We start from the raw sequence: 27,814 nt of genomic DNA, 5'->3' as shown, positions 1-27,814 counted from the left end.
AGTGACAAGCAAACCAAACAAATTCTATCTTTGTCTAAATATGCAATTTATAAATAAAGGCAAACAAGTGTTTTAGGCCTACCTTGGGTCCAATGCAAGTTTGTGGAAGCCTCACCCCGTTGATCCAAATGAGTTCCCTTGTAGAGAATCTGCAAACACAAACAAGCACACAAATTAAATAGCACCTGAAAAGCCAATATAATAAAGCATACTTATCATGATGATCAAGGAATTCATGAAACAAATCACATAAGAAAATTTGTTGAGAAAAATGAATCTGATTGTATTAACTTAAATCAAAGAAGAACATTACAACCATATGCCTTGATGTTGTACAAGCTCCTCCCAGGGTCCAGTAAGAAGTCTCCTCTACTTTGACAAGTTTCACTCTCTTCCCAATGAAGCCAAAAGGTATGTGATCTCTCCTCTCAAGCTTAACTAGGAAGTCTCAATTCCAACAGCATTTACCCTAAAAAATGTTCAGCTTTTTAACCTCCCTAGCAACCAGCCCAATGCCTTAATTTATAGTGCAATGGAGGGAAGTTACTAGGTCCTCCTTCAAAGGGATAAAGCCCTCCTTCAAAGGGATAAGCTCCTCTCATCAAGGGATTAGCTCCTTCACTTTTGGGATGCATGAACCACCTAGGAGCGAACCATCCACGTCAAGATTCCTTCTAGAATCATCTAGAATTAACCCAAAGTGAGTTTTTAAGAATAAACTTGCGCCTTTTTGACTTTCACAGGGGTCCGCACCCACTCCACAGAGTGGGCAGGTCCGTAGGTAACATGACCAAGGGGTTCGGGACCACAGGTAATAGTGAGAGAAAGTGCGGAACCAGAGCTTTATTGATTTTTAAAGTCTTTCTCTCATTTTCAAAGCTTGACATGAAGAGCTGAGGTTTGAGACTTGCTAAGGAGGACAGTATGAATGATGATATACCCATACTGATTGCAAATAGTCATGGTGACAATATTTTGTGTAACATGAAGCTTCCTAGACTTCCTTTGGAAATCCGACCTAAATAGGTTATAATGGCAATTGCTAAGAATATTGGCAACTTTTGTTTCATAGAGGAGGGGAATTTGGGTACGTTGGACAAGAGGATAGGTTGGGAATCGGTTGAAGTGGACTTTAATGGAGGTCTATCGACTAAGATAGACTTATATTAGGGTCCATTCTTCTTCAGACATGACATCAATTTCTTGGGTGTCGCCTTTAGATGTTTGGGGTGTCATGAAACTAGTCATCTGATCAAAGTTTGCCTGAAGCATTTTGGGGCGAGTAGAATGTTTTGGTCAAGGAATTATGAGTGACTTGGCCTCCATTGGTTTCCTAAAAATAGGAAATCTTAGCGCTTAGGAATCCTATGTCCCAATGATTTCAGGTACTCAATTATATGATCATCCCTTCTCTTGAAGATAATTCTACAAAGCATAATGATGCATGTGCTTATGATGTCTTGGATTCACATAAATACAATGTTTCGTTAGATCATGGAAATGACCTTATTGAGACATTTATTAATCTTGTTTTTCGACCTATCTATAAGGGGTCCTCCTTGACCTCCTTTATTCCCCATCCTCACATTCCAGTCATGTTTGAATTAGCTACCATTTACAAAGAATCTCCTTCCATCGTCCTGGTCCTAGGAAGGAAGGATGGACTCTCTAGTACTTCAGGTCATCCTTGATCCCCTACTATCAGATTTAGGTATTTTACGGTTAACCCTATTCTATAGTCTCAAATTACCTTGAAATATGTTTATTGGAACTTAATGAATCTATCGACCTCAATCCATTGTATATAAAAAAATCTTTCTTCACGGAGGATGATTTTATTGTTAGCCCCAACTCTTAGAAGAATGTCACTATGAGGAAGAAGATAGGTACTAAATTCAAGAAGGTTTCAAAATTTGCATCGATATCCTCAAACCTTCATGAATCCTTTCAAGCCACCATGGAGGTTTCTCCATCCACTCCACTAGAAGTCCTATATCCCTATTTATCTATGGGGGATTACAAACTCATTGTTTTCCAGGTCCTTAGAGAGCCTATACCCGACCACTTACAATCTTTATGTATTTCAATGTTAGGGGGTTGGGATCTACCTCAAAAATAAGATATATTCATAGTATTATAACTATGAAAAATATTGCATTAATCCTTTTTCATGAGACTATGGTAGATAATGAGAAGGCATAGAATTTTTTAGTGAAAATATGTCGTGAGTGGAATGTTTGAGCTACCAATCCAATAGGACATTCGGGTGGTTGGTGACTATTTAGGACCCAAGAATAATTAATATCTAGGTTTATAACTCATGTGCAAGGATAATCCTATCTGGTTTCTCAAGAGGGTCTAATAATTATTTGCACATCTCAATATTTATGCACTTTACTCAGACAAAACGTGTTTTTGGGATTGGTTGGATAATAGTGGTGTGATGGACTTAAGTTCACTAATTGTGGTAGGAGACCTTAATATGATGATATAATCCAATGATGTATAGGTGTCTAAAGGTAAAAGGGATAAGCTAGAAGGCTATTGTAAGGTTTTTTTTGGCACAAAATATTATTACAAGGAATTGTCCCTTACTCGAATAGGCCTACATGGTGGAATGGTCGGTTAGGAGTGGAAGGGATCCGCAAGAGGCTAGAAATATTTTTTGTTAGCTTATATCTGATTGGTAGAATAGATCTCTTACATTCATGGATATATAATTCCTCCACATTTGACCATGATCTCATTTTCCTTGAGTGGACTAGGGTTGATGAGCATAAGTCATATCCTTTTAAATTTAAGCATGCATGGTTAAAGTAAAATGAATTTGATGCTCTGCTTTGAGCCTCATGGAGTAAACTTATCACGGTCTTAATGCAATCTAGTATGGATTTTATTAGTTACGAAATGAAATTATTGAAGGAATACATCAGGCATTAGGAAAGGAGAAAGAAGAAGAAGCTTGTTGGGGATTTGTTTTATTTAGATAATATGATTAGTGCTTCGAATGATGCAACAGATCCAAAATATTTCACAGAGGCCATGAAAAAGAGGTTTTTGTTTCTTGATGAGAGAAAAGGATAGATTATCAAGTTTCAAGAGGAGGGCTAATGAATAAAGAGTCGGGTCATTTGGGTCTCAGAAAGAGACAAAAATACTCAGAATTTTCACCAAAATCCATCTAAAAGGAAAAAGGAAAACACAATTTGGAGCCTCATAGATGAACTGGGGAATCTATACACAACACAAAATGATATTCAACTAGAGGTGCTAAGATTTTTTAGTCGGCAGTTCAAACAGCTAGACAGAGAAAACTTTGAAAAGCATATGAATTTCACTAACATGTTTCCTAAAATCATAGATTTGAAAGAAAGTGTATAGTTGGGGTGGCCCATCTCCATGGAAGGATTGGCATGGGTTATTAGAACTTTGGCTAGGGACAGGAGCCCTATTCCATATGCATGGTATGTAGAACTTTTTTTTATATTTTTTGGACATCACAGAAAAATATTTTTTGGTGGTGGCAGAAGAATCTAGGCACCTATGCTTGATATTGGGGTCCATCAATGCCACTTTTATAGCTCTTATTCCCAAAGTAACTAGCCCTTCTACTTTTGTTGATTTTGGTGGATATATTTATGTCATACAACATATAAAATGATTTCAAAAATCATCGTGTGTTAGAACAAAGCCTCACTATCTAAGCATAATACTTCTAAAAAATTTGTCTTCTTATATAACAAACACATCCAAGACATGGTGGAAATAACTCAAGAATTTTTACATTCTATTAAAATCCGCAAGTTGGAGTTGTGTCCTATGAGGATTGACTTGGTAAGAGCTTATGATAGTGTGGATTGGGAGTTCTTGCAGTTGATTCTCCACAATATTGGCTTTGGAGCCATGGTTGTTGGATGGATTATGGCCTATATTTATTTTGTAAAATATGTTTTCATCATTAATAGGATCCTGAAAGATTTCGTCAAGGCATTTAGAGGTCTCAAACAAGGATGTGCTCTTACACCTTTACTATTTATTTTGGTCATAGGTGGTCTTAGTAGAGGCATCAACGAAGCACGATCAAAAGGAAATATATTTTGGTGTAGGATCACCAAGAATATTAGTATATCACACACTATGTTTGTAGATGATGTGATTTTCATTGGGAAAGTATCTATTTCAAAATGGAAAGCCTTCCATCAGATTCTTAATAGCTTTAGAGAAGCTTCAGGTCTCTTTATGAATAAAGGTAAATATGCACTTATCTTGGGAAACAAGGAGGAGGTGATTAAGGAGATAGCTCAAATCTATGAGGTGGACATGATTCTGATAAAGGTAGGATTCAAATATCTAGGGTTCTATTTGAACCTCATAAATATGAAATAAGGGACCAGGAATGCTTGATAAGAAAAAATGAGTGTAAGATGTTTCAATGGTCGAATAAGTGGCTATCACTGGGAAGGAAGTTGATTATGAGCAAAGCGACCCTTAAGAATATTTCTATATATTGGATGCATCTCTTCTATTTTCCTAAAGATATAATTAAAAGAATTGATGCTATTATAGCTAGGTACCTTTGGGCCAAGCCTAGATCCACAAAGAAGACACTGAGGGTGGGGTATAAAGGACACAAAATGTTTCAATAAGGGTTTAATTGTCAATAAATTATGAAGAGATTTCCAGGACAAGGGTATTTAGCAATAGGTTATTAAAGAGAAATATCTAAAAAATAGGCAGGTTAAGGAATGGATTAAAGAGGGGGCTCCAAAGAAGAAGGTGGCATCTTATATATGGATAAGCATGATGAGAAACGAACACTGGCTACTACGAAATCTGAGCTGGGAAGTTGGAAGGGGGAATATTATAGAATTGGACTAGATGCTATCAAAGGAGTGAAGGGAGTACATACTCTTTCTATTCCCATACTTGAGAATTTACATAAGAAAAGGCTCTACTTTATGAACTAAATCTCTTCTGATCGAGGATTGTATTCTATTACAAGTTATTGGCTTAATGCATTTGAACTTGGATTTCCAGAGGATCTATTGGTGGAATGGGCATGTTTGACAACGAAATTAAGTCTAGCAGGTTTAAAGCTCACTGAGAAGGAAGACAAGATATCATGGGAAGGTGTTATGTATAATGAGCAGATTTTGGTTAAAGAGATTTATAAACATATTTATCATGGACGTGGCTCGAATGATAATGACTTTTGGTTTCATAACACGTGCAAATGGGATATAGCTCTCAAATTAAAATATTTTATGTGGCTGGTGGTCCACAATAATATTTTAACTTTGGATAATCTCCATAAAATGGGCTTTCAGGATCTTGGTAGATACTCTTTATGAGAAGATGATTTAGAAGACGTGGAACATCTATTTCTAGCACGTCCTTTTTTGATCTCAATATGGAGTGGGGCTATTCAACCACTTAAAATACATGTAGCCTTGAACATGGTTTCCATTGAGAGATGTCTCACTCAATGGTTTGAAGGTTTCAAGACATATCGTTCCTTTCCTTTCTATATTTTGTGGGGCATATGGAGAAGCAAGAATGAGAATATTTTTGAACAAACAAAACTAGATACTAGAGACACTTGTTTAAATATCTATCTATATTTTATGGAGATAGGTCTAATGAAGGAGGAACAACCTAGGAGACATTTTCAACTCATGGAGCTATGGTTACACTTTCCTATTGTTTTTGTTTTTATTTTTATGGAGCATCCACTAATAGGATTTGTGGATGTGGGACACATTTAGTTTTGAATCCAGACAACACTTTCCATTTTAGTTGGTATAATGACACAATAATAACAGTGTTGAGCTAATCTTACACTTGGGGTCTCTTTTATGTGCTAACTAGCATGCAATTGAAGTTTACCTGTGTTCGAAGATTCCAAGATGATCCTGGATTGGGTCATTAGGAGAATTTTGAGGTCTAAAGTGGAACTCCTAAGAAAAATGTACAACCAAAATAAACTTTACAAGAACCAATAGGATTCAAGATGATGATGTCAACCACGGGGGATGATTCACCTTTTTTGGAGTAAAAAAGCAAAAAGATTAAAAAATAATAAAATAATAAAACTAATTTTTCAACTCGTATTTTCAACTTATCTCCCTAAGGTTTTAATAAAATTTCGAGTGGGAGTACTCGTTAGATGAAAAATTTAATTCCTCATCCAAGGAGTACCCATGTTTCATACTTTCGATGGATCCAGCTACATGAAAAATGAGAAATACATTAAACAACGTGATTGCAATCACATTTTTCATGTATTTCTCATTTTTCATGTAGCGGGGTCCATAAAAAATATGCAACATGGGTACTCCTTGGATGAGGAATCAAATGTTGCATCCAACGAGTGTTTCCACTCGAAATTTAAGTTAACCCATAGGGAGATAAGTTGAAAATATGAGTTGAAAAAATAATGTTTTCTTTTTTCCCTCTAAAATTTAATGATGTAATATAATATTATTTTATTGCTTCCACTATTATTTTATAATTTCCTTAGGAGGCCCATTTTATATCTCAAAATTCCCATAATGATAGCTGAGAACAAAATTCGGACCACCTTCCCTTACTTTTTGGATGCAACACATAAGATCTTGATGAATACATTTCAAAGATTATCCTTTAATCATGTCTATAGAGAGTACAATCAAGTGGCATATATCAAATAAAATAAGGGATGCAACTATGTGCCACAGAGTATTTGCTACTTAGCTTTCGAAAAATGAATCCTTTTGCAGCTTGAGATTTTTAACTTATAAAGGGATTCCCTTGGCAATTTTTCCTTCATCTGGTTTATTTGTCATCAGTCCATTACAATTTTCATAGATCATGACATTTTTTTTCATTTTTGAATCATATATGTTATATTTTTCATCATGAAGAACTTTAAGATCACATACAAATATTCTGTTGTGAATATTCATATAGTAGACAGTTGTCGGAGATAGAAAAAATTACAGTTTAGACTAATAAGTACTTAGATATTTAGACATTTTATTTTGAAATATCATGTGGCATGAAAGAACATGAGAAATCAAATACCAAAATATGTATCTACTTTTTATTAATGAAAATCAATGATTTTGTATTATTGAAAAATAAAAAGAAATTTAATCTATCTAAATTCTTGAATACATATTCTTGAATACTTTATTAATCCAAATGTAAAATAAATCTAATAACAATGTTGAATTCCAATTGCAATTACACTCGACTAGTGCACAATACCTCATTCAATAGCATTGTGAACCACAATCATCACTTGATTGATATTTTCCCTTATCCAATTTTGCCCACCTGGAGTAATCATAGATCGGGTGATGAATGCATTGGGAAGCATTTGGATTGATTTCTTGTACATGAGAATGTGGCTGAACATCTAGTGAATATAAGATCTTGGGTGCATAGGACTTATATTTCTGATCACTTACCTATTATTTTACAATGGAGGCTAGAGGACATCATGCGGGGCATTCCTTTTAAGTTCAATAGAGTTTGGTTGGAGGACAAGGATTATAATGATTTAGTGAGAAATACATGGGTTGAGACACAAGGAAAATAGATGGAATCAATGATGGCCACGTTGGTTGAGAAACTCAACATAATTAAGAAAAGGACGAAAAAATGGGAGCAAGCGATGAGGAAATAATTGTTAAGGGAACTGCGAAAGGCTACTGAGGATACAGTTTCATTTGGAATATTCTTAGGATAGAAGGCCCCAACGCAGGCTGATTGGGAACAACTCAGGATACTTAATGACAAGAAAAATAGGATTCTTCATATTCAAGAGGTCACATGGAAGCTTAAAAGTAGGGAAATCTAGCTTCGAGATGGAGACTGCAACACCAAATACTTCCACAAGTATGCCAACCACCGGAAACAGATTAACACAATCTGGCAGATTGAAGATGCTAATGAGGAGATTAAAATTTGATTACTGAGATTCAAGCTGAGGTAGTTTGTTACTTTGAGAAGTTATATAAAGTCAGGGAGGATGTGAACATTGAGGACTAGTTATGGGCATTGGAATTATACCCTCAAATGTTCACGGATTGTACAAACAAGGAACTATTTCGACCTACCAATCTGGAGGAAATTTTAAGGGTCTTAAAATCCTTTGCCAAAGATAAATTCCCGGGTCTGGATAGTTGGATGGTGGATTTATTTCTTCATTTTTTTGATCTCATGGGATAGAGCATATTGGACATTGTGGAAGAATCCAGGACATAGGGAAGGATTTATGGTGCCATCAATTCCACTTTTCTAGCCCTAATTCCCAAATCTTCTGCTCTTACAAATTTTGGGGATTTCCGACCTATCTCTCTTTGCAATATTATATACAAGACAATCTCTAAATTGATTGTTGGTTGTATAAAAAGGATATTGTCCCTGCACATTTCTAGAGAGCAATTTGTCTTTTTTAAGTGATTTACTGATACATGATGCAATTGCCTCAGCACAGGAAGCCATTCACACCATTCACATGAAGAAAAAGGAGGTGGTGGTGATGAAAGTAGACCTCCATAAGGCATATGATAGTGTGGATTGGTCTTATACCCGTCTCATACTACATAATATTGGACTACAAACACATAATGTGGAATGGATCATGGCTTGCATCACGTCAGTTTGTTATGTTGTACTAATTAATAGCATTCCCACTCCTTTCTTTCGGGCTAGAAGAGGACTCAGACAAGGTTGTTCATTGTCTCCCCTTATCTTTATTCTTGTTATGGATGGTCTCAGCTTGAGAATCAAGGAGGCACAATCACTTGGAATTTTTCAGGGTTTCAACATCTCCAGATAGGTAAAAATCACACATCTATTTTTCGTTGATGACATTTTAACTTTTGGTATTATTTCCAAAACTTAGTAGTTTATTCTATATCAAATACTTAGAAAGTTTGGTGCTGCTTCGAGGTTGATATCCAAAAAAATGAAATCATTCCTATACTACTCTGCTGGGAACAAGTTGGATATTGATTATATTACTGATATTTTTGGTGTTCAAATAACACCTATGCAGGCTGGTTTTTCTTATTTGGGTTTCAGGCTCAAACCCAACAGGTATGGTACATGTGACTGGATGTGGCTGGTCGACAAATATAAGAGGAAGTTGAATACTTGGACAAACCACTTCCTCTCTTTAGGGGGCAAATATATTCTCACACAAGATGTCTTACAACAATTGAGTGTGTACTGGGCACATCTCTATTCCATCCCGTCCACCATTGCTAATAGGATTCAGGAAATCACTTCACGTTTCCTCTAGGTTGGGAATGTTACTGCTATGAAATACCACCTATGCAAGTGGAGTGAACTAATATTCACAGGGAATGTGGGGGTTTGGGCTTGCTAGATCAAAGGATCTTTGGATATTCATTGTTAATCAAATATTTTTGGAGGGAAATAAATGGGAGCGGGATTTGGCAGGACATCTTCAAGGGTAAGTACATGAAGGATCTGGATATGGAATTCTTATATAGGAACACAAGTATGCACAGGACCAAAGGATCGATGATCTAGAGATCCTTTGTTAAAATCATGGACTAGTGGCATTTGGGTATGGCTTGGGAATTTGGCAATGGGAAGAAAATTATTATTAGCTCAGATTCAATTAAGGGAGTCAACGTTGATGCACAGTTGAGTGGACACACCTTGGCAATGATACAATGTGGAGGCTATTTCTTTATATACCATATTATTAAAGAAATAGCAAAAAGCAGTGACAACATTAACTGGTGGAGTTGAATCTTGGCGGCACTTGTGCTCTTGAATGGAAAGCATATGTTTCAAAACTAACCAGTGCAGGTTTGTGCTATAGCAAAAGCAGTGACAACATTAATTGGGCTAGCAGAGTTGCAAGAAATGTGCCTATTGTGGTAGACACATACAAATTTATGCTGCCATAAACCAACACCCCAATGGAAGTGTCATGGTTCGCCATGATCTAGAAATGGTAGGTTCCCATCAAAATCATACTATTTTCATGGTTAGTATGGAGAAACAAGATTTTAACATGGGATAATCTGATGAAAAGAGGACATTTGGGCTTGGGTCTCTTCTTTTTTTGTAGGGAAAATTCTGAATCTACCTCTCACCTTTTCTTTACTTGCCCATATACCATTATGATTTGGGACTACATTGTTGCTACACTCCAGATCCATTATAGGAGGATAAATAGCTTTGAAGAATTTATTAGATATTGGATTAATGTCACAAAAAAGTACAAGGAGCTTCCCCTCTACATCATCTGGGAAATTTGGAAGGCTCATAATCATCAATTGTTTGAAGGGAAGAAATTCAACAATAGCTGGATTGTTCACAAGGTATTTACTTGGATGAATTCTATCACTCAGAAAGTTTCTCACGTGGCTAATCATTCCTATAAATTGCGGCTTTCAATGATATACCTCCCAACATGATTTTTTGATGGTGCGACATAGTTGGGCAGATGTGGGTGTGGAGTTGTACTTCGTCTTGACAGAAGTACAACATTTCATCTACAATGAAATGGAGGCACTGGATCCAACACTAGAGTGGAGTTAATTGCATTATGGGGGCTGATCTAGTTTACACAACATAAGCATTTACAGTGCTTAAATATCTATGGGGATCCCAAAACACTTGTTGATGAAACTAGGGGACTATCTAATTTTCAGCCTCCCTTGCTATCGGGTTGGATAAGAAGGATTATGCACATACTGGGATCGTTCACTACATACACCATATCTCATATATACAGAGAAGTTAACACTCTGGAGGAAAAATTATCAAAGGCTAGCTTATGAGAGCCATAAGGATTCATACACTACAGGTAACACTGCACTAGAAGAGGGCCTGCTACGCCTTCTGTGATTATTTTAGCACACTCTTTTCTTTGGCTGCTTGTGGGATATTTTTATCTCCAATCAACAAAATTTTTGTTTTATGCATGCTTAGTATTTTCATCCACATACTTTATTTTGACAATGGAGATAAGAAGGACTATATGTTATATGATTTTTTTTGTTTAATTGTCCTATATATCGGGCCTCCTGTATACATTGGCTCATTTATTGCTTTGATATAATGAAGATTTCTACATATGTACTAGTTTTATATATTAATGGAATCAATATTTTTTATTCTGAAAAAATATAGAACAGTCACACCCAATTTTACAATTAGCTTCATCAAAAAAATCTAACTTTGATCTAGACCCACACACAGATCCTTGGAGAAATTTTCATAGCTTAGTTAATTGAGACACCAAACATCCAATGCTACCATGTACCACACGGTCAAAATCATTAAAAACAATTGCAATCCAACATTCATCGTAACTAAGATGGCGTCATCACTTGCATAAAATCCCCATATATTAGATTTGTTAAACACACTATTTTTTCTCTTGTTTAATCCCTCAGGGAGATTTTTAGTTTTGATTTGGAATCTCAGTTGTGAGCAACCCAACTTCTTATTGTTGGCCCTCCAATATCAATAATCAATTTTTTGTATTTTCACTTTGGGTTTTGAATACCCAATTTTATACCCCCATAGTAGACAGATATATAGCAGATTAAAGATCTTACTCGGTGGAATTTATATGCAATGGGGGTTGATTTTGAATCTGTGATAGAGGAAACTTCACGAGCCATAAGAGGTCTCCTGGCTCGATAGAAATATAGGTCTGTAGCTCTAGCGCATATTTGCGTTAGAATTAAACTAGGTTTTTTCTTTTTTTTTTTGGAATGGGTTTTGCAGAATTCAGTATCTGACACATGTATTTCCTTAGAAATCATTTGGGTTGAGTATTTTGAAATGGGCTTTTGTCTCTAGTTGCAATTTGGGTCATTGGATCCTTGGGCTAGCGTGCTTAAAATTTGTGGGGTTGATCCTCCTTTAAGGATGCATTGAATCTAGACGGTGTGTTGGGTGCATTGAAGATGGACACTAAAACTGACCCATATAAACCCTTCATATCTCAAATCTAGACAAATGGTTGACATTCAAATATTAGAGATAGGTGCAACCCCAAGGTGCACATATGACCTTGTTTTAGATGGATCTATGCAAATAATCATTCATTCTTCTTTAAATATTAAATCTTAACTAAGATTGAAATGCATGAAACCTATATATTTTGTTAAATATCCCAATGGATGGTTCCTGATCTAGGATTTATTGTCCCAATTTGGCATTTGTGTGTTTACTTTGCTTTTGAGTCTGAAAAAGAATTGTCTAGTCATTTTTCTTTGGTACATAATTAATAGGTCCATGGATTCACCACATTTTGTTTTTGAGTTGTCAAATTGCAGGGATTAAAAGTAACTCCATGCTAATTAGGCATCTATATTCTCACCATTTCTTAAGAGGGTTACACTATTTTCTTAAAGGATTTGAACATCATAGCCTATCTGCTTAGAATTTTATCCATAATAGTCACAGTAACCTTTTTTCAGAGGGATGATATTTTTTTGTTAAAGAAGCTCCCATTCTATTCTATGTTCCATATTATGCCATACCAATAGCACTTGAGACTTCACCATATCCATGATGTCACCACTCTATACCAACCAACCATTCCGAAGGCCAAGTAAATTCATTGATAATCCAAGCTCCCTTAGTAACCTATGGTACTTTCCAAATCACCCTCTCCAAAAGCATCCAATAAACACTTTCACTATGGAAGAGGATGCATGTATTTTAGGAATTAGGTCCTTGAACACCTTGACTACTATATTTTACTCTGAGTTGGAAAAGGTCAGGCTTAAAGGTAACTCCATGCTTATCAGTCACCCAAATGGTTAGTGTGTCTTAAGAAGCATGTGTTGGCCGCTTATGAAGTTTTGATCATCATGTTTTATCTGCCTAGGATTTTTCTCTAAATGGTCATCATGATTCTGGGAATTCATTGAATTACCCTCCCCAAAGAGATCCAACAAATAATATCACCATGGAAAAGTATGCATCCTTTTTAGGAACTTGCTATTTGAACCCCTTGATTTAAATCCATAATCTCACTCAAATTGAGTGTCTTAAATCCACAAGTGTTCCTTCCAAGTGAATTCATTGCTCATAGTAGTTATGCTTTAACGATTACATTCTAAGCCAACATTACAACAAGATATCCTCATCCCTACCTACCCTTATGCAAGTGTGGCCTGCATGAAATTTAGCTCACCTGTCTAGCTTGTTGTGGTATTTTCTCAAGGAAATCAGTTGAGTAGAACATCGAATAATTGCAGAATCCAAAACCAAGAACTTATTAATTCTAGCTCCCCTTTCTTTTGGTAAATCGTCAAAATTCTTGTGAAAACTATTTTTTCGTAGGAAATGGAGGGAAACCATCTTGAGTACCTACTAGACACTCCAGACATATTTGTGGTAGTACCAAGGTTTCTCATGAAGAACCAAGAAATGGTTTATTAACATTGTTTGTTTGTCTTGACCTACAATTATTGCCATTTTCTTGTTTTCTTTATGTTTTTTTAGTGTGTTTAGTCATATATATCGATTATTAGTAATTTTCAGCATGAGATACATAAGTATTAATTTCCTATGTTTGGGGACAAATCTTAAGATAATGCTCCACCATTTGATCGAAAGTTGAAAAATATTTTGTAGTAAAACTATTCAGACAATCTCATAACATTATTTTCTATCACCTATAGTATGTATCAATAGATAAAAATGATAAGGATTGGTTTAGCTATATTTTTCTGAGGGTTGTCCTTTTTCTATTGGCGATTGCATCTTGATCTTGCAGAGGTTTTTTTCTTTGGCATGTTCATTATTTTCATTGAATATTATGATTTCTCAACATTGTCTACTGGTATTCAATTTTTTGCATATACTATGTTGTCAAGGTTTTGGAATTCACCTTAGTTTGAAATGTTTTAATGATTCCAACTAATTCTAAGTAAATAGGAATTTTCATCCTAGTCTTTGAGGATTATGAGGGGTATTAGATAAATTATGTCTTCTTCCCTACCATAGGCTTGTAGAACAATCATGCATCGATGAAAAGTACTATAAATCTAGAACCCCCACTGTAAATATGAGTTATTATTACCATAGTCTGCAATTGCTCTTATGGAAATGAATTGTAAACTAAGCTATACTTTTTATTGGTTATTGTTATATTTTGATCTTGATTGCGTAAACATATATCTGATGTGTTGTGGGAGGTTGTTTCCACTAGGAAAATTCATGCTTTATATCAGGGCCTTGGAACAAAAAAATTACAATCATTCATATCTCGATTTATTTACTTTTAAAGCTATAGTTACTTTAAGAGATAATACTTGAAAAATGGGAACAAGTATATAGGAAGAAAGGAAAATTTGGATGTAGTTGTTGCAGTTGGAGCTTGCACAATTGTGATAACACAGGTAAATCTCCTTTTATTCTTGTGTTGTCCTAGTGATTTGGATTTTCTAGCCAGATTTTCGTATTTTAACTTGTACATTTCTTGCACAAATTTATACATCAACATCTTTTTATGTGGTGGTTTATTTTGTTTTGAAAAGACACTAGAAACAACTTCTACTTGGATGTAAACTAACGCATTTGGGAAATCAAAGGGACTTTGGAAAACTCTTAGTGAGGGTTCTTAGAAATATGCATTCAATGGACTTGGTGTGTCTTTACTCCTAACATCAAATCTTGCTATACATGTACAATTAACACCACACTGTCTATTCAATTTCTGAGTTAAAAATTTCCATTTTGCATTTGTATATCCTTTATTCATTCTATTTTTCATTTGTATATCTTTTATTCGTTCTATTTTATAGGTTTAGCTCTAATTGATATGTTATTTGTCTTCTAATGGTTTATTTTATTTCTTACTTGGTATGGGAAAATGCATAAATGAAATTAAACTATGAAAAGTATATGAATCTAGAAAAAATCCCTTTAACTATATTACATCACGATCGAAGCCTATGGCCTTGCTAAAATAGGTCTATAAATTCAACAACATAAAATATATATACCCATTATAGGTTGAACATGGCTTTAACAATTATATAGCATCAAATCAACACCTCTAGGCTCTGAGTAAATGCAGATGCAACTTAACAAAATACTAACATTTTTTTGTACATTAACTCAATTTCCTTTCAATCTTGGGTTTGAAACAATTTATTGTCCCATTGAGATGAATTTTCTTAGAACCATGCAATAAATTTTGTGTTATCTACGGAAAATATTTCTGAAAATAACTTTAAATACTACAGTGTATTGAATCACTATTCAATCTATACTTTGTTTGACTTAACTCTGTGTCTTCCCACGATAGTCACTCTTTTAATGATTCACTTTATCACTATGGTAATATATTTTTGATCATTTGGTTTATATCCTTTGTTATATTTTCTACCTTATTTAACTCTCACAGTACCAGGGTGAACTCAGTCAGTAGGTACAATAGTAGTAAGGGTGTACTTTTTGCAGGTCCATATAGCAGTAATAATGGCAACAGTTTGTCATGGTTCTTGTCCACATTATAGTATGAGGGAGGTGTTGTTATGTAGGATAGTAGATGGTATTTCCATTTTTTCTACCCTCAGTTAATTTCATCTTGCATGTTGTTTAAGGCTAAGAAAATCCATTTTTCCTTCAGTGTAGTTCAATTTGTAGTTTAGATTCAGTTCAATTCAGTTCAGTTCTGCATGCATGATCTAATATTTGGAGGGCACATATCCCTAGTTAATCAATGTGCTTTTACGTGATAAGGTTCCAGTCTAAGTATGGGGCACAATTCTCAAGGAAGGGGATGCATGCTTATGTTTGTATTTTATTTTAGATGCACTTACCCAACACACTTATCCATGCAGCTAGGGTACACTAGATGATTAGACTTGAGCTAGGGTTTTCCTGAGTCACCTTGAGAGATTCATGCATGTGACCAGATACTTTGTATATTTTCTCATCTTCCTATTCTATAAAGGAGATGTAGGTAACATTTCCGCGTTAGTTAGAAAGTTTTTGGTTTTGAGGTATTGCAGTGTATTTTCTTTGCTTTGCATTCAATAGAAGATAGCTTTGATTGAGAGTTCAGATTTGTGTACATGCTCTTATTATTTTTTTGCAGTGTGTTTTTGTAGATTCTAGTGTGCCCATCAAGGGATTTAAATTACTTAGGATATTAGGATTATTCTTTTAGTAAAAATGTTACTTACTATTGTCTGGATTACATGGCATCAAAGCACTTTCACTGAAACTAATAAGAAGTTGTGCATGGATAGGATTGAAACTTGTTAGAAGGAGTTGTTGAAGGGTTTCAAGGGTGGGATGCCTAAGCTTCGGTAAGTGAAGCAAATTTAAACCAGTTAAGGATTGTGGCCCATGGAGTGTGATGTCCCAGTTGCTCCAAGGATTGGAGTGTTATTTTGCGTGTTTTCGAAAGGTGGCATCCACCTATAAGAGGTTTCAAGTTTGATTCTTAGTTCTCAATATATTTTCATGTTTGTTTGAAGGGTTGTAATCACAAGAGTTAGGATATTTAGGATTGTCACATGTTCGAGGGAACTTCCAACTCTATTATAGTTCATGCTACAACATCTCTTGGAAGAGGTTGAATTGTGGTATCTCATGGAGAAGGAGGTCATACTTTCAACAAATACCAAGGAGTTGGTTGAGCATGATTAGAAATTGGCCAAATTGGAATGAATAGTTTTGGATTTGGTGAAGGATCATCTAACCCCTTTCATTGTAGAGAAGAAGATTGATAGGGAAATGCATATTACCTTGATCACATTGAATTGGAGCGAGAACATGTCTCAGAGAATGCTCTTGATGAATAAATAGTCCATTATGTGCATGAGGAACATTGTTATAGTAGTTATCTATTTGATAAATATCAAGATTTAGGAGATCAATGAGCTACACTTGATGACAAGGTAGAAGAGAATGGACTAATTTGGATAATTTTGAATGGCTTTGGTCCATCTTGGCACCATTTTGTATAGTTCATATGTTCTTGTGGGAAGATACCCTCAATCGAAATCTTGTAGGATGCATTTATTGAGGAGGAAATGAGATTGGAGATGGTTTCAGGCAGTGATTAGGATGTACTAGAGCTAGCCCTCATCGGGAGGGTGAGCAAAGGAGGAAATAAAATAGGATTTGTGAAGGGTTAGAAGAAGAAGCAATATTTAAGCTCTTCTAACGAGCAAAAGAATAATTTGAGCCATATCAAGTGTAAGAAGAATGGCCAATATTCTTTTCAATATTGTGAGAAGTAGGCAAAGGGTAAGAAACGATAATAGTAAAATATTTTGCAGGAATTGTGAAGCTTCAAGTATGGATCACCACTATGTTTCTTAGTGTTCTAAGAAGAAGAGGTAGGGTAAGCAACAACATGGATAAAAATAGTTTGCAGGAAGTCCAGAAGCTTTAGGTGCATACAAGTTCATTGACAGGTGTGGTACAACCTTTTCCATGGTGTCATGCCTTTCCGCCAACACCGTTTCAAGTGTTTGTGGTATGTTGATAAGTGGAGCCTCAAGACATGACAATAAACAAATTAGATTTTTTCAATTGTCCAAATGAGTATACCTCACCACTTCTAGTTAATGTTATATTCCTTTAGGAAAAAGTAAATAAATCACTCCACATGAGGTACACAATACTATCTTCCTTTAGGAAAAATTAAAAAGAGCATTGCACACCAAAGCTAGATATATTTAAATTTTACAACACTTGCACACATAATTAGCTTGCATGATTTGGAAACTACCTCTTAAATGATCCTTAATAATCTTCAAGTTATTTCTTAGAAGAATATATTTGGATGTGAGTAGAATTAATCTTACATATAAATTTTGTGAAGGCAACATGATTCTCCTTCCCAGATATTGCACAAATTATTAAATTAATATCATTTAAGAAAGAATATTCTAAAGGTGGCCAAGGTGCCACCTGAACTTGTAATATAACATTACATATTCTACAGGTGCAATTAAATAAGCATCATAATCTCAACATCAAAAGAATAATGATAAAAAATATGTCATGTTTAGCTTTCCCCTAAAGCTTGTGAGAAGACAAATGACTACAACTACCCAATAGTTGCTATATTCAAACTTGGCCAAAAGATCATCTATATAGGATGGACACACCAACATGAAAGAGCCTCATGTATTCCAAATATCCATAGTCATGCCATCACAACTAATATGTAATGCTATTCAAGCCTTACACCATCTCCTTCTAAAGCCTTCCAAGGAGATCTCCTTTGACATATGATTTATATGTCACTATTTCCTGTTGTAGTAAGCCATTCCTTAAAATTATGTTGCAGTTCCTAATATAGATTCTATATATATCCAACTGACAACCTCAACCATCCATTGTAATCATTGAAATGTTGAAATTATGCTCCATCATACAACATTTTCCTACACAGCATATCTAACTTGTATATGACAATGCACGCTTCACTATGTGAGGAGTATTAGGGTATGTAATGTATTTCTTCAATTCTTCAAGTTGTATATATATATATATATATATATATATATATATATATATTATATATATATATATATATATATATTAATCATGGGAATATTTTATAAATCCTATATTATAAACAAAAATGGTATCTAACCACAAGAATTCGAATTGATAGCCCATAGAGAAATGATGGTGTCTTAGCCTTGTTCATCTTTAAAGAAATTTCTTTAAATTAAATATTAAGTTGAAAACAAAGTCTATTGAAAGTTGATCCAATTGTGTATTACCACTATGGACATTTGTCTTGGAATTCCCCAGCTAACAGAAAAGACACCCTCTCTTTCTAGCTAGAGAATATTGAGTAAAGGAGTTGCACTCATAAATGCATTTAATATAGAAGAAAAGGAGAAATAAGCTAAGATTTTTCATATGAATTCAGGGCACTTTTATTCATGCGAGAGCATTTCAACCCTCTACTAAGGATTAATATTAGAGGTCTTAAGGAAACATCAAGGTCACTTGATGATGGACATAATAAACAAAGGTACAAGTAGGTACAATAGAATTCTGATATCTACAAAGCAAGGATAATAAGATTGTAGTGATTTCATTCTATTTTGGAATTATGTGATTTTCCTTAATAGAGTAGAGGTGAATTACAAGTGCGACGTATCATCTAAGAAATCATATTGACAGGGAAACTAGATTTAGATTACTATGCTCCCAAATAGATAACACTTGGAGTAGTAAGGGAAATTTTATTATTTATATGTGCATGATCAATGTGACCCCATGATAATTCATTGTGATTTCAATGCAACAAATATATTAATGCATGAATATTTTGAATCCATTGTGGGAAAGTTGGGATTCAAAAATATTTTAGACCAAAGGGATTCACATGTCACTACTGTTATTTGTGGTATTGTGGAGAAGATAGCCCCAAGATGTCTTTTAATAGGAAAGTCATTAGGGAAAACTAATGTATTTCATATAGAGGATATATCACTATTGTTAGATAAAATGATTCAATTATTCAAAAAAATTGTTTCATGCAGAGAGAACTTAGAGATTGAAGTTGGCCAGAATTGTTGCCAATTACTTTAGGGATTCTTTTTACCATGTCATGATTTTAGAGTTCCATTGTAACCTTAGGGATACTCTTGAAACAACTTTATTGTTTCAGGGAAATTATGAAATAGATCTCTCATTCCCAATAGATTGAAGCATAATATAACTAGTCTAGCCACATTTTCCAATGGTATTTCCAACTGTATCATTATAGGCCTACTTCTTCTAACATATAGACACTTGTAGCAACAAATACTTGTACCAAATCATATTATGTTATAACATATCTTCACTATGCCTTGATGATTCCTGGTAATATTGATTTTGTATTGGAGTTCCAAAAATACATAGGAATTATATATGGTGTATTGGAGTTTGAAAAATACATAGCATGTCACAAGTAATCCTAAGACTTAACTTCTCTAATATCTATGAGTCCTTAAAACTCTACTAGTGGTTTTTGCACTAAATGTGGGTATAATTGATTGATAAAAGGGGGATCTTAGGGAGACTTGTGTTGAAGTTGTATGTAAAGAGAAATCAAATTTAGAATTACAACTTTGAAAAAAGTTCACTCTAATAGGACCAAACAAGTTTCTATTTATTCTTTCACGGTAGCCCATGACACCCCTAAAGATTGGTAACCACTTATTGTACATTCTAGTCTCATTGGCATAATTTTTTGTCATTTGTTGGACATCAATAAAATAAACTTTCTCTGCTTACTGAAAATTAAAAATGTTAAACAACTTTAGATTGACTGAATTATTTGAAGGAAGGTCTCCAAGTTGTTGAACCTATTATACTTTTCTCTAAAATAAGATAAATGACCACGAAGTTATTCCTTCTCTAGAACATAGTTCTCCAACTAAAGTTATTCCTTTGAGAAAGTATTTGTTTTCCTATTAAGTTCTTTGAACAAATGAGAGCTTTTGATCATTTGGAACTTCCTACAGAACTCTTTCATTTGAGTAGCTAAGGGAGATAGGGAAGTATTATGAATCTAACCCTGTGTATTCATCCAATTAATTTCCAATGTTGAGTGCCCAAAGACCTATAGATTACCAATGTCCTTGTCAAAGGTGGATGTTACTAAGGAAAATAGAGCCTTCAACTTCCCCAAGTTATGTTTACCTTTGTCCATGTTTTCCTTAGTTTGGAAATAGCAAGTGTCACACAATAAACAAAAAATGCATGATTATAAATCTGATGGGTGTCTTGGAAATCAATTCTACATGTAGTAAATTTTTTGTTTGTATTTTAGTTGTATTTCTTTTAAGTTATGAAAGGAAAATTGATACATGTGTTGATGATAATTATCACAATTGTAAGATATTCAACAGTAAGAGTTTAAAACCATTGTTATGTGGATTGTGTTCATTTAGCCTCATTTGTGTTATTTTTTTCCATTAGATATATACATGAAAAATACAAATTCAGGGAAAAATACAAAAATGAACATTATTTTCCAAATTATCAATTAATTTTTTCTAGGATTCTCTTGAAACAAGAAGATTTATTCAATTTAAAGTGTGCTAATGAGATTCATCATGTTTTCATTGAATAGGTATATTGTTTTTGAATTTATCATTTGTGCTTGTAGAATGTGGTATTGAGAATGTTTCATGTGAAAGGGTTTTTATTCTTGGATTATGACAATGCTAGTAAGATGTAGGCCTTTTGTACCCCATGATAATTTTTGCAAGATGCATGTCCTGTGTGGACAGAAATAAGCATTCAGTTATTACCTCCTAAACTAAAGCATTGTTTCTTTTATTAGGTGCCAACAATGTATGTTAGGTTATTGCAAGGTTATGATGTGATTGATCTTGACTCTCAAAAGGTTGCTGCATCAACTGCACATCAATTGCATCTTATGGTAAAGAATCTCTCTTTCATGTCTAAACTGTGTTTTCCTTTATTTCACACCCCTATATTAAAATAGAGAAATCACCCCTTTTCTAGTTAATGTACTTGTGGGAGGACATAGTTATCATTAAATATATATATTAAACCTTGCATTTATGCTTTCCAATTTATCAAAGACTAGCTCTTTTAATCCAACATTAGATAGGACAACACCCGTTAACATAGTGTGTTATTATTGTTGAATTTTGTTTAATGTAATATCAAATGTTATGCACTATGTAGTAGTTAGAAAATGATGTGCCATTGGAATGCTTGGTGCCAATTGTTAACAATTTTTTCCAACCAGTTGTTGGTGAGGTCAAATTTCATCCACCTAAGGATTTTGAACTTCCAAGAGAACTTAGAATAAAGTTAGGTTTAAAGGTTAGACCACATCTGTTAACATATATGTCCACACTAGTCCAACAATGCATCACAAGAGAACCATTTTGGGTATAAACACAGGATCATCTTGCATTTCATGTCATCTAGATATTGTATCCTTAATATTTCCTACTTAGAGGAGAGCTCTTGGAGGGCTTCCTTCTTAAATAAGGTAAGATATCATTCTTGAATCTTTCTAAAATTTTTGAACATTGTAAGACACATTTCGCATTAATTACCATTAACATTTGGCAACACCTTTGGAATTTATCCTCCACTGCTTTTTATTACACCCAATAGATGGTGCACAGTAACTACTGTGTATTACCCATTATGATGAATATATATTACACAATTATGCACAATGTTGACCTTGCATAGAGCTATTTAAATTGGCACCGTATCGTGAGTCTTGGTTCATCTAAAGAATATTGAAATATGCTTTAAATGGTATAATGCCTTTATGAATAAAGGCATAAGAGACTTTGAGAACAACCACATGGGATGAGAATAAAGATATTGATTGATAATTTCCATTAATATTATTTTTTCCATAAGGAAAACCTCATCGGAAAACCCAAGGTATGCTTTCCCAAATCATGGATGACATCCCTAGTAAAATAGTTGGTGTAGACTAGTGAGCCTCACCAAGGGGGATTTGCACTAGGTCCTTGTTGGCATGGAAGTTGCCAAATGTCAATAAACAATGGTATTGAATGGTTGATATAACCCCTTAGGACAATTTCCATGGTACTTGATGACAAGTTAGAACATATCCTTAAAATGGTTAGATTCATGATGTTATGGACCAACTTTCCTTTCTCCTTGCAAACTCAACTTTATATATGCACTAGAAAGGGTATATTAGCATGAAAAAGAATGTAGATGCACCTACTCAAGCTCTAGGGATGATGGTGAATTTTCCTTGCCATTTTGGTGTCTTAAGTGAGTTACTAAGGTATGAGAACCAACAAACATCCATGCAGCTAAAATACACATAGTCAAATCCATTTGATATCCATTTGTTGGGTGTGGAGCCTGATTATCTTCTTTATTCAGAGGTATCATCACATTGGACCCTAGTTCGTAATGTGGTGGAACCTTTGCCCGTAATATTTGCACTACAAGGGGGTTCCAGGGGGGCAGCTACGATTTTTGGGAGCCCCCCCTGGCGGGGGATCGGGGGTAGCGCCCCCGAAGCTAAAAATAGATGCAAAATTGCCTTGTAAAATGTGTAATTTTGTAGTCAATCTAGGTCATTCATTAGGTGGAGATCTCACGGTAGAAGTTATGTTTAATTTATGGTTTTTTTCCCTAGAAGGCAACCACTCGCTATATATGAGGGAATTGTATTGCGTCTATGTAGATCTGTATTCTGAGTGAGAACGAGAGAGGAGATTGTGTGAGAGCGAAGAGGGTTACAACGAATCTGCTGTAGGTTGTATCTCTTCAGTTTACTGGATAATATAAAAAGAAGGACTGGCTGTTTCTTCATGGACAGAGCCCAAATTGGGTGAACCACGTATATCTGTGTCTCTCTTGTTTTATGTGTTTTTCTGTGTTTATATTTTTGCAATATGTTTTATGTGTTCCATTCCTTTGTAATATACAATTTTCTAACACCATTTGACTAACAAATTTTCCATGATAAATTGGTTCTCGATGCCTCTCTTCCCACATCAAAAAAGTCTCATTCTTTGAATGACTTCATCTAAGACTTATTGTCAAAATGATTTTTTATTTTTCCTTAATCATCTACGGGTTTTTCAAAATCCTTCCTCCTTTGATCATCCAATTTAACTAGTTGTTTTATCATTTCCTGCTTTGCCTCTTGATTTGAAGTGAAATGTTACAACAATTTGTATAGAAGAATCTTTGAATTGATGGGCAGGGTCATCTTCATTTTGTAGACTAGCTCAAAAGGATTTTTGCTTGTAGCTTGTAGCTCTTTTCCTGGTGGTGCAATATTACCAAAGGGAAAACTTAAGTTGTTGTCCCAACATTCCTTATTTTCTCTAAGGGTATTCTTTACAATCTTAATCGGGTTTTTATTGCTACATTTGGCTAATCTCTTCCCTTGGGGATAATGATTTGATGAGTGAGACAATTTTACGCCAACTTTTGTGATGATATTTACTTTTATGAAGTCAATTGTCATTTTGTTTGTTACATTCTTTGTAGGGGATTCTTCAACCCACCTGGAGAAATAATCAGTGGAAGTGATGATCCATTTACACTCAATACTTGAATTCTCATGGAATTTATCAATAAATTCCAAGCCCTGTTGTTGGAAATGTGCTTGAACCCACACATGCTACAAAGAGAAGGTTTCCACCTTCTGTTTTCTTTTAAATTGTCGATAAGACTAACGTGATCTAACAAACATATGCATATCATAAAATATATTAGGTGGATAGTAACATGCTCTCAATGTGAAGAGTCATATTATCTAATTAGTGTACACCATAGAACTGACTGTGCATTTTCATCCTTTTTTTGTACTTCCAGAGGATACATACATCTGAGGATTATACCATCAAGGTTCTTCCATCCTAATCCTATATGCATTAGGAAATATTTTACTACATCTAACTCAATGATTCTGTTTGTCACTAGGAAAGTGACTACAGCATGATAAATTCTACAAAAAAGAAAATCTAAAATCATACTTAGGACATATCAATACTGTTGTTGAAGACATTTCCTCTCCTTAATTGCTTCAAAATATTGCTTGGTTTCTTTATTCTATTTGACCTCTTGATCTTTCTTCAACATGGCTGAAATGGGTTTGGTAATTTCAACAATTTTGATATGAACCTCTTGATGAAGTTGATTTTACAAAGGAATGATTGAATTTCCATCTTATTGGGTGACAATATTAGATACAAAATACCTTCAACCCTTGTTGGATAACTCCTCACACCATATTTGGATCCAGTATGGCCCAAGTGTTTTACTTCATACAAAAGCTGATTTCTTTCGATTAAGTGAGATCATAAATTATCTACATCTTCCATAACACTTGCTTGAGATGCCAAACATGTGCATTACTAAGAGAAAATTGTCAAGTTTCTTGATAAATGACAATAATCATGTTGATGATTTCCTTCAATGCATAATACATACATTTCAAATGTAGAACCAATGTTCAACAATATGAATGTCATCCTCAAGTGCATAAAGTTTTTCCATGGTGTAGTGAAAGCAGTCTTATGTTAAATTTTATGTTCTAACAAAGCCTTATTATATCCTTAAAATGAATCCAAGGTAGAAATGGTAGTTTCCCTCTGACTGTTTACAACAAACAGTCCATGTTTGGAAGTGGGTAGTTGTGTTTAAGAGACAACTGATTCAATTTTTTAAAGTCAACACACACACACACACACCCACTTTATTTCACCATTCTTTTTTCTGGCCCCAAATTATTACCCATGATGAATACCTTGTGGGAATAATGATCTTAGCCTCTAACTTCCTCTGTAGTTCACTTGATATAATTGGAGCTATATTCTCATTTGTAGGCCTATGTTTTTTTCTGAAAGGCTTAGCTCTCGCCTTCATTGAATAGCATATTGATGATGACTTCACACCCCCTTGCTAGTTGAAGTACTTGTGGGAGGATATAGTTATCGAGAGGTAGAGTGTTCTTTCCTTGTGTCCATGCAATTGCATATTTGGATAATCATGCTTGGTGTGGATTTGTAAATGTTTGAATGCCCCTTGGATATTTTATTGGTGTAATAGATATTAGGCAAACTTTTTTTCTTACAATTTTAACATATGTTTAGTTGTTACATTTCAGGATCATTTTTATTGATCATTGTATTTTGACATCTTGAATTAATTAATAATGAGAAGCATTCCCAATTAGTTTTATAGACCCCATAACTAGTAGGATTCAAGCATGTAGCTCATTATTCATAATTGCATCTTATATACTCATTGTTTTTTTTACTTTTTGGCATGAAAACCAGTATTTTAAAGGCAAATTTTTATGTGTTACAACAAATTTACATGATTCACAAAGTGATAAATCTATCTTTGGTGTAATTGTATAATTTTATGTTTGATAATTATAGGTCATTTATAGGCTATAAATATCTTCACATTTTCACTTCTAATTGAGTATTCAATTGAACATATTAACTATCTTATTCGTAATTATTTTTCCATCCACCCATTTTTTATAGATTCCATAACCATTAGGTGGGGACCTGCAACTTCATTGCTATTTTTATTTTTTAGTAAAATATTTTCCATTATTTTACAAAGTTTACACTTATTGAAGGTTGTATAATTTACAATTTATAAAGGTTCAAGGTACAATTTGTTAGAGTATAAATATTTAAAGGGTGTTATCTCATTGGAAGAGCACCTTCTTTACAAGCAGGAGGTTGGTGGTTTGATTCCATCATGCCATGATATTCATATGGAATGACGACGATCAATTTTTGGTGATAGAGGCTCTTTTGACCATCACCAATGAGCTTATCGTGACATCTTTCAATCCTCACCAAAATATGAAATGGTGATGGTCAATGAATGCCACCATATATCTGTATCAATAGTGATGGCCATGAAAGGTCCATCATAATAAATCGTCATTGTTAATATAAAATGGTGACGGTCACTATCCATCATTAAAATTGTTATTCATGATAGACCTTGAATGTCACCACGACACCCATACTTTTGGCTACGCCACCTTTGGTGATAGAGGCTAAGGTCCATCACCATTGCTCATATGAAATGGTGATGGTCACTATCTATCATTATAAATCATTATTAGTGACAAACCTTGAATGTCACCACAACATCTATATTTTTTGTGATGCCACCTTTCGTGACATTAATTTTTGGGTGACATAGACTCTTTTAACCATCACCAATGAGCTTATGGTGAAATTTTTTGACCCTCACCAATGACCTTTTTTACTGTATTGATGGGAGGTGGGTGGATGATTTCATAGAGAGGTACTATGTATTGGGTGCCTATGTGAGGGACTCGACAATCTGGTCGCAAGACATAAATATATTGGAGACACAAGCTATAGTGGTAGCAGTGATATGGATTTTGGATAGCCATGTTATTCACAAGGTTTTAGGAAGATAGATGATCCTAGTGGAGAGTGTGATCATAGGGAACTAATATGGGAGGGCCTAGTTGTTATTGATGGCGTTGAAGTACTAATTGAATTCTTATCCAAGGGTGAGGACAAGGAACTATGTCTTTGCGATGGTGCTTTTCTCTTCCTTCTTTGAGAATATTCCTATGCTCCATCCCCATATTTGTATCTAATATGGGGGCCCACAGGAGCCCGAGATGAGACACTAGGGTTAGCTACTATGTTGGGGAGGAGGATGATGGGTAGGGATAATGTTTCTACCTGAGTTCTTTGCACACCAGGACTAACTCCCATTATACATAGATTATTACCCATACCGATGGATGAAATTTTAGGGCAACCTAGACTTACCACTCTTACTAGGATGAGCATGGGGCTCAGATGGTATGTGATATGATGGTTAACTTTTGATTATCATATGTTAGAATTATTTTTTTATATGGCACTAACATTTACATATTTGATATATATATATATATATATATATATATATAGATATATATTTCACTGGTGAGGTTAGCAGGACATGCAACATGACCAACGACTCATGGGGCCAAGGAGCACAGAGCATTATTGTTTCAAGGGATATGGGAGACCAATGAGTGTGTTGAGGATCTTAGGAGAAGATTGGATATAAAAATCATTGGTGTTACAAAATGTGAGTGGCATGAGTTGGAGGATCAATACATAGATGTTTGTGCTAGTATACCCTCTGAGTGGCGAGCCATAGTGAGGCAAGAGCCATGGACAGTTAGGCAATCAAACAATTTCATGTTGGGGGTGTGGCCCCTTTAGTGTAAGATCCTCCATGGGAGGATGAATAGGCATGTGGGAAAGGGTTCCCCCAAGTCTTATAC

The sequence above is a fragment of the Pinus tabuliformis genome, chromosome 2_2 (assembly GCF_031772625.1).
Source record: "Pinus tabuliformis cultivar Carrire ecotype Pingquan chromosome 2_2, CPIR1, whole genome shotgun sequence".
In the NCBI taxonomy this organism is placed as follows: domain Eukaryota; kingdom Viridiplantae; phylum Streptophyta; class Pinopsida; order Pinales; family Pinaceae; genus Pinus; species Pinus tabuliformis.
The sequence above is the reverse complement of the archived record's forward strand: the minus strand, read 5'-3'. Positions refer to the sequence as shown.